This window comes from Excalfactoria chinensis, chromosome 13 (assembly GCF_039878825.1).
Source record: "Excalfactoria chinensis isolate bCotChi1 chromosome 13, bCotChi1.hap2, whole genome shotgun sequence".
NCBI classification, from domain to species: Eukaryota; Metazoa; Chordata; class Aves; order Galliformes; family Phasianidae; genus Excalfactoria; species Excalfactoria chinensis.
In genome coordinates, this window is record NC_092837.1 from 4,510,999 (window position 1) to 4,517,725 (window position 6,727).

Below are 6,727 nucleotides of genomic sequence, written 5' to 3' on the forward strand. Positions count from 1 at the left end.
CTTTGACTTGTAGTAAAGCCAAGGAATTAAAAAAAAAAGTCTGAAAATTTCCACTAATGAATTCCAGACTTCTGGACAGCAAAACCATCTGCTTTCTCCCAAGCCATGTTGTCAACAACTGAGCACAGCTGTATGAAGGGCAACAAAACATTGTGCAGTCGCTTGTGTTTCTGCACCCCTACATTTGCAGGTTTCAGTGCTAGGTTTCATAGCAACATTCACTTCTGCAAAAGCTTTGCAACATTGCCCTTACTGCACTGGGCAGACAGGTAACAAACACGACCCATTTTCACTGTGGTTTTGTTTTTCAAGCTCTTACAACATATGGCAAAGCATACTACCGGGGCTTTAATCGTCTGGATTAAAGAGGCAGGAGTTGGGATGGTGCTCATCAGCGATGCCAAATAGCTCAGGGTCTTCCCTTGTACCTGAGCAGCACAGTGGCTCTCAGGAAGATAGCACATATAAGCAAAAGGATACTCCACGATGCTGTCTCTTAAACAAAATCATTGCATTGACACCACAGACAGCTGGACAAATACTTTTGTCCACCATTGGTTTGCTCACTTGAAAGTGAGCAGATGCCGTCACTTCCCATTACACACATTCAAGGCAAAGAACACAAAGCACAAACATTACATTCTTTTCCTTTTTGAAAAATAGTATAGGATTCATAGGGACTTTAAAGAGGATCAGGACCTCCTCCCTGCTATACTTGCACACACCAGCTCCAGGATCCTGGTTGTTATTTCAAGGGAAGGGCATCAGTGCTGAGACCCAGCAGGTACAGCACCAACCTGAGCCCCTCTGCATTTAACATAGCTCTGCAAGTGAACCTTTATCCCTTTGAACATACACAGCCTAAGGACTTGCTCCTCACATTCAGCTCACCTTCCTCATCCACCTGATGAGGATCCCATAGTCCTGGAGAACTCCATCCTGAGGCACTGCTTAAGTTAATTCTTGCATCTTGGAGAATTCTATCCTCAAATGCACTTAGAAAATAAATACAAGGTTAAATAAATAAATAAATAAATAATCAGCAGAGCTAATATAGAGGTTTCAGTTCACTAATAAGGGAGCCACTGCAGAAGACCTCCAACTCGTCCTCTCAAGTTCCCTTAATTCCTTTCTACCAGCTTTTCTTTTTATTAAGGACAGGGGAAGGGAGGACTTGAGATCAATGCTTAGAAGTTAGGAACACTCACCTAACACGGAGCTGGTCAGATGGTTCCAGTAAGAAATACTCAGCAGGTTGCTCTTTGGTTGCTACAGCTGACCTCAATTCATCTTTTCCAGGTAGGCTGGGAGAAAAAACAACTCAGAACAGAGAACGCCTTTTCTCCTAATGGCAGAGCTCTGAGAAGTTTCCATAATCACTAATAAATACCACTTCATTTATTCTACAGACTAACAAGATCCAAGACTCTGTTAACAGCACAAAGCATTGCTTACTCCTTGCCTAAAGCCCGGTAGATCCCTGTTTGGTTGCTAACACCAAACCACACTGAGCTTCCACCTAATCCATTAAAATTGTAGAAACGTAAGCACAAAGACAACATCTCCTCCACAGACAAAACCATCTAGATCCAGCTTACAGAGCATAAATGCTTCAGCCCTTAAATATACCTAAGGTTCACCCACTATTAAGAGCTCATCCACACCGACTGAGAGCAGCTGTGTTAATTTACAGATGTAGAATGTAAGCCCCTCAAGAAAAAAAAGCAACAACACACAGCTGCCTTGTGAACCTCAATTCTATTTTCCATACAGATGGATTAAATAGTTAGGAAGAGATCCGAGCTTTCAGCAGCAACCTTTCTTAATGTTGCTTTCCTTTCAGCAGCTCAGAACTGAGCATCTCTCGTGGAAGTGCTCAGCACAAGCAGTGGGATGTGCTACATGCTGCTGCAGGGAGCACCTGGCCCCACAGCTGTCCTGTGTGTTAACCCACGAGGAAAAGCAGCCAGGAGCAAAGCTGGAGCCTGGTTCTTCCTTTCTTGTTCATAGTGGTGCTTTCTTGGGTTTTACTGCTTCATATCAGCACCTGGAGAAGTAGTGCTTTCTTTTACCTGAGCCTGACTGCAGGGAGACCCTTCCCTCTAACAGTTCACAACCGTGTGTGTCTGTTCACACATCTGCCCATCTTCCTTCCATTCATCTGCCAGGGAGGTTTCTAAGAAAGCAGAAATTGCGGGAGGTTTCAGAGCACAGAATTGCAATGCTGGAGGCAATATGCACAGTGTGCAGTTTGGGACTGTGAGCTCAGATCTGCATATGTGGTGTTTAATGTGCAGCAACGTACACAGGAGCAATTATTCATAGCACCTACAACTCAACATCTTCGTTTAGATTTAATGAAGAATATGCAGAGGAGATAAACAGAGTACTCTTATTCCTGCTCATGGGGTGAAGGATTTGCCAAAGGCCTCAACAAAAGCAACAGCTGCTTTGCGATGCTGAGCATGGAAGTACCTCTGTGGCACCCTGCAGTATTGCAGCCCCAGGCACACGCTCTCCTCAGCCTACAGCTGAACGCAGAAGGCAATGAAATACATCACTTTGCCACGCAAGAGGTCTCCCAGATGAACCAGAAAAGCAGCCCTTGCCCTTTAAGAATTTAGCACCTGAAGACTCCAACTCTTCACACCTTGCCATTCTTACTCCAATGTTGCCTTTTTCAGTATCGGAGAAATCGTACCCAAGAGGACACTCAGCACTTTTATTGCAGCCAACAAAATTAAAGGCAAAACGTTCAGCATCCCTCTCTTTATTGTTCCTGACTGTCCTGTGCTGTACATTATGGAATGGTTCGAAGTTGCAGTAAAACATTCCCTTCTCTTGGCAAAAGAAAGAACTAAAAAGTATCCTAAGTAACCCACGTCCACTTCTCTTTCCTCCTTTATTAACATGTAATCTCTTCTAATAAATAGTTCTTGTTTCTCCCTTTAGTGACAGCTTAGAGGAGGCTTTGGTAATGACCATCTTTTAGCTGAGCTGAGCTCAATTAACTGGGAAGAAAATTAGAAGCCATGTCTGCAAAATTAACAGGAAATATGTGGTTTTCTGGCATGCAAAAATACAATTCCTTTCTACCATATTTGGCTTAGATTTAGCAAGACATGTTGCACAGATGGGGATTCTTTCAAAAACAAATTAGCCACCCTAAGATAACCAAGCTTTAATGGTGCTGTTAGGACAAAAAGATAAAAAAACAAACAATCCAGCAATATTAACTATATTTTTTCCTCTTCTGTCGATGTATTCCTTGCCAGCTGATTATTTCTCATGTGGACATAATTGTTAGAGTAATAATTGTTAGCCTAGTAACATCCTAAGGTAAAATTCAGGCTATGACTTGTTGAAAATGTCCATTTCCACCATTCCCACAACATCTGGGACCAAAGCACTCTGTGCAGTGCCTTTGGAACAAATGCCAAGGTGTTTGAATGCAGAAATGGTGAATTAGAGTCTTCATGTTTCCCACTGAGAATCGTCTGACGATATATGGTGTGTACTGCTTTGAGGTACACGCAACCATCTCTGTGAATCAGTGCTCAGCCACTCCAGGGCTCAGCCAATGAGAGGCCCTGTGCAAGATAACAGCAAGCGAGGGAGTTCATCTCTTCTATCTGATAAGGTTTTGTTGCGTTCATCCAGCTCTTGCCTTGCGTGTATGGGAACAGTTTGGTTCCTCTGAGGTTCCCTTGTTTTGATTCAGGAAAAGGACGGAGCTGCTCTTTTGATCATGCACTACTCATGATGAATTGAAACCCACAGAGCACTTTGCCAGATCTTTTGTGGTAAAGCAGCATCCTCTCTGTCTGCAATGAGCCTTTCTACTTCCTTCCACAAAATGAGACATCAGAGGAACACCACTGGCAGAGGAAGCTGACAAAAGGAAGGTATCCTGAGTGAAAATTATTCCCCTCCTAAGTCTGTAAGTAGATATCTCAAAGGTTTCCAGGAAAATGGCTCAGCACATGCATTGTATTTCCCAGCACCCCAGCTGTTAGCAGCTGGATGCAATGTTTCAGCAGCCACTCTTGAAGGAAACGTGACAGCAATTTTCAGTAATAGACAGTAAGTATCCTTAGATGTAACTAGGAGCCCAATTTTGCAACGTGCCCCCATCAGACTTTCCTTTGAAGCACAATCCCACAGAAGTTACTAGCCAAGATGCTGCAGTGCGTGGTCTGTAAGCTGTAAGAACAGGCTCTGAGCAGCTGACTTGCTGACCTTTATGGATGCAGAACATCACTCTTAAGGGACATGAAACACACACTGAGGCATCGCTGAGGTGAACCCACAAACTGAGCTTGTAGCATTTTCCTCTCTAAAGCACCTCTTAGACCTGGGAAAGGTGGCTCAGAGGTTGAACACGAACATAAGCTTTAGCAGATCCTACTTCAGTCTCGTGTTCCACTGCTACTTTTTCTTAATGTAAATTTAGGTAAGATGTTTAAATCCAGATCATTAAAAATACCTGTGTACCATTTTGCCCAGTATTGCAATGCTCTGTGTCCAGACAACCTGGGAATGTAAGTCTTGAGCCTCCAGAAGCAGTTCAGCTGCACTTGAAGTTCAGCTGCACTTGAGCCCTCGGCAGCCATGCTTTCAGACCATTATGGGAGAATAGTTCCTAAGGATAGAAGAGTGCCCTTAGGGAACTGGGAAATAAACTCCACTGAATCACCAACCTGCCCAGGAGTGACTTGGTGTGAAAGATGTTTGTGTGATAAAGCAGCAGCCCCACATGCCTGTCTGCCTGGCAGAAGGCAGAGGCAGATTCTATCCCATCCCATCCCATATCACCCCATCCCATCCCAACTGAAACTACCACCTGCTCATGTCTTCCTTCACTGCCCCTGCATGCCTCCAGCTCCTCCCTAGGTGGGTGCTCTCTGAGATCCCTTCATGAAGGAGAACAGACCCCATTTTCTGGTCTCCACCAGGCACCCTGACACACTGAGTTCAGGTAATGAAGATCTGTCCATATGTAATGTGGTAGGTTTATGTGGTAGGCTTTACTCTACCGTAAGTCACTCCATCTCTCAAGCAAGGCTGAATTAATCTGTTTCTCACAAAATATTATATTCTGAAGTCTTTTTGAAGCCTTTTACAGAAACATAGTCTGGAAAACACTACGCACGATTATGCCAGTAATGTCTCTAAATGTTCTCTCAAGTGAAAGGACTGATTAAAAAAAAAATGCAATTCCTTCCCAACTACTCACTCTGCCTCTCCCCTTGTGCGTAGAAACACAGTCAAGTGATGAGATTGTGTGTGTCTGAGTGACAAATACAGCTGAGCTAATGCAGGAAGAGGTTGTGCTCGAGATGGAAATGACCCACTGAAGCTGTGTTGTCACATATTGATGTTGCATGACTGGGAATTAATCTCATAGTTTTCTACAACAAATATAAGCTCCAGAGCTCGGTACGAGATACCAAAAGAACTACACACACAAAGTCCAATCTAGCTAATCAGTTTGCATTACAGTTGGTACTGTATGGATAGGTTCTTCCAGTTGGAAAGATTAGTATGGAACTATCAAAGTCCTATGGAATAATGACAAAAATAGGCAGAGTTGAGTGAATATACCTGAAAATTACTTTCAGGGGAGATGCTGAGTTGCCTGTAGATCCTCAGAGCAGAAACCAGCTGATGGCACATAGAGGATGAGCTGCCTGTCACCAGTTGGAGAGGTCACCACTTGACTTGGATGTTACGTTTTGTTCTTGGTGTTTCCAGTAAAGACAGTCAAAAGCAAAGAAAAGTTTGTATCGCCTCAGTAGAGAATGATGAAGAGTTTTTGGATTCTGCAGCAGAAATGGGTTCCAGAAATGGATCCTAGAGAGGTGATTTCAAGGGTCGCCATTTTCAGCTGCTCAGCTTGAATCGCTGTCCAGAGAAAAACACCTCTGTAACATCCGGTCTGTTTTTATAACTCCAGCAAATCTCGACAGACATCATTCCCTTTGCAGAAAGAGGTCTTCGAGATAACAAAGAGAACAAACTCTTTGAACAAGGTACCATAAGGAGCACTAGGACAGCTTTTCAGACAGCCAGCAGGTTTGTGGCAGGGAGAGGCCCCTTTCCAGACACCAAGAGCAGCAGACACAGCGACATCTTCAGTGCTACCATATGCAGAGACAGACTGTGGGGCAGGGAGAGCTGCTGTTAGGACAGGTCAGCGGCCTTCATTTGCAATGCAAAACCAGCCAGAATTGTTTCTTCAGTCTGATACTGCAGATTACACAGCAGTTTTGACCCTCATAACAAGCACTTTCTTCTTTATCGTTTGACTGAACTGGTCTTAAACTTTCCCAGAAGGGCACACTGATGGAAACAGGATGCGATAGTAAGTTCTGCTTTCTGTACAAATCCAGACTCACACATTAGTTAAACCATATTTGCTGCAGGGGAAGAAATGTTGATTTTTTTTTTTTCTTCTTTCCCATCTGTTTTGCCTTTTCTCCAGAGTATCCATTCGAACAGTCCAAGCATCAACAGCAGCGCATGCATGACGCCACCGGTGAGGCAGGGCTCTTATCAGCAGCAGCAACAGCGGCTGCCAGAACTTGAGCCTCCAAGCAAAGTTACTCAGTGGCCATCTGCAAATGTACACTGAATGTTTTCTTTCTCGGTTTCCACCAAAGGGTGTTTGTTTTTATCTGCTCCTTTTTTTTCCCCTCGGTAGCAGCAGAGACGTTTTGAATAAAGC

The 6,727-nt window shown here is 43.9% G+C and overlaps 1 long non-coding RNA gene across 1 annotated transcript; it reads right to left on the reverse strand.

The window, feature by feature from the left end:
- Nucleotides 1-891: 891 nt before the first annotated feature.
- Nucleotides 892-1,622, reverse strand: LOC140258276 (uncharacterized). The gene is made up of 3 exons (XR_011905226.1): nucleotides 1,456-1,622; nucleotides 1,209-1,304; nucleotides 892-995 (listed from the first exon to the last, which is right to left on the reverse strand). It is a non-coding gene; the product is annotated as an uncharacterized lncRNA (long non-coding RNA).
- Nucleotides 1,623-6,727: the final 5,105 nt, after the last annotated feature.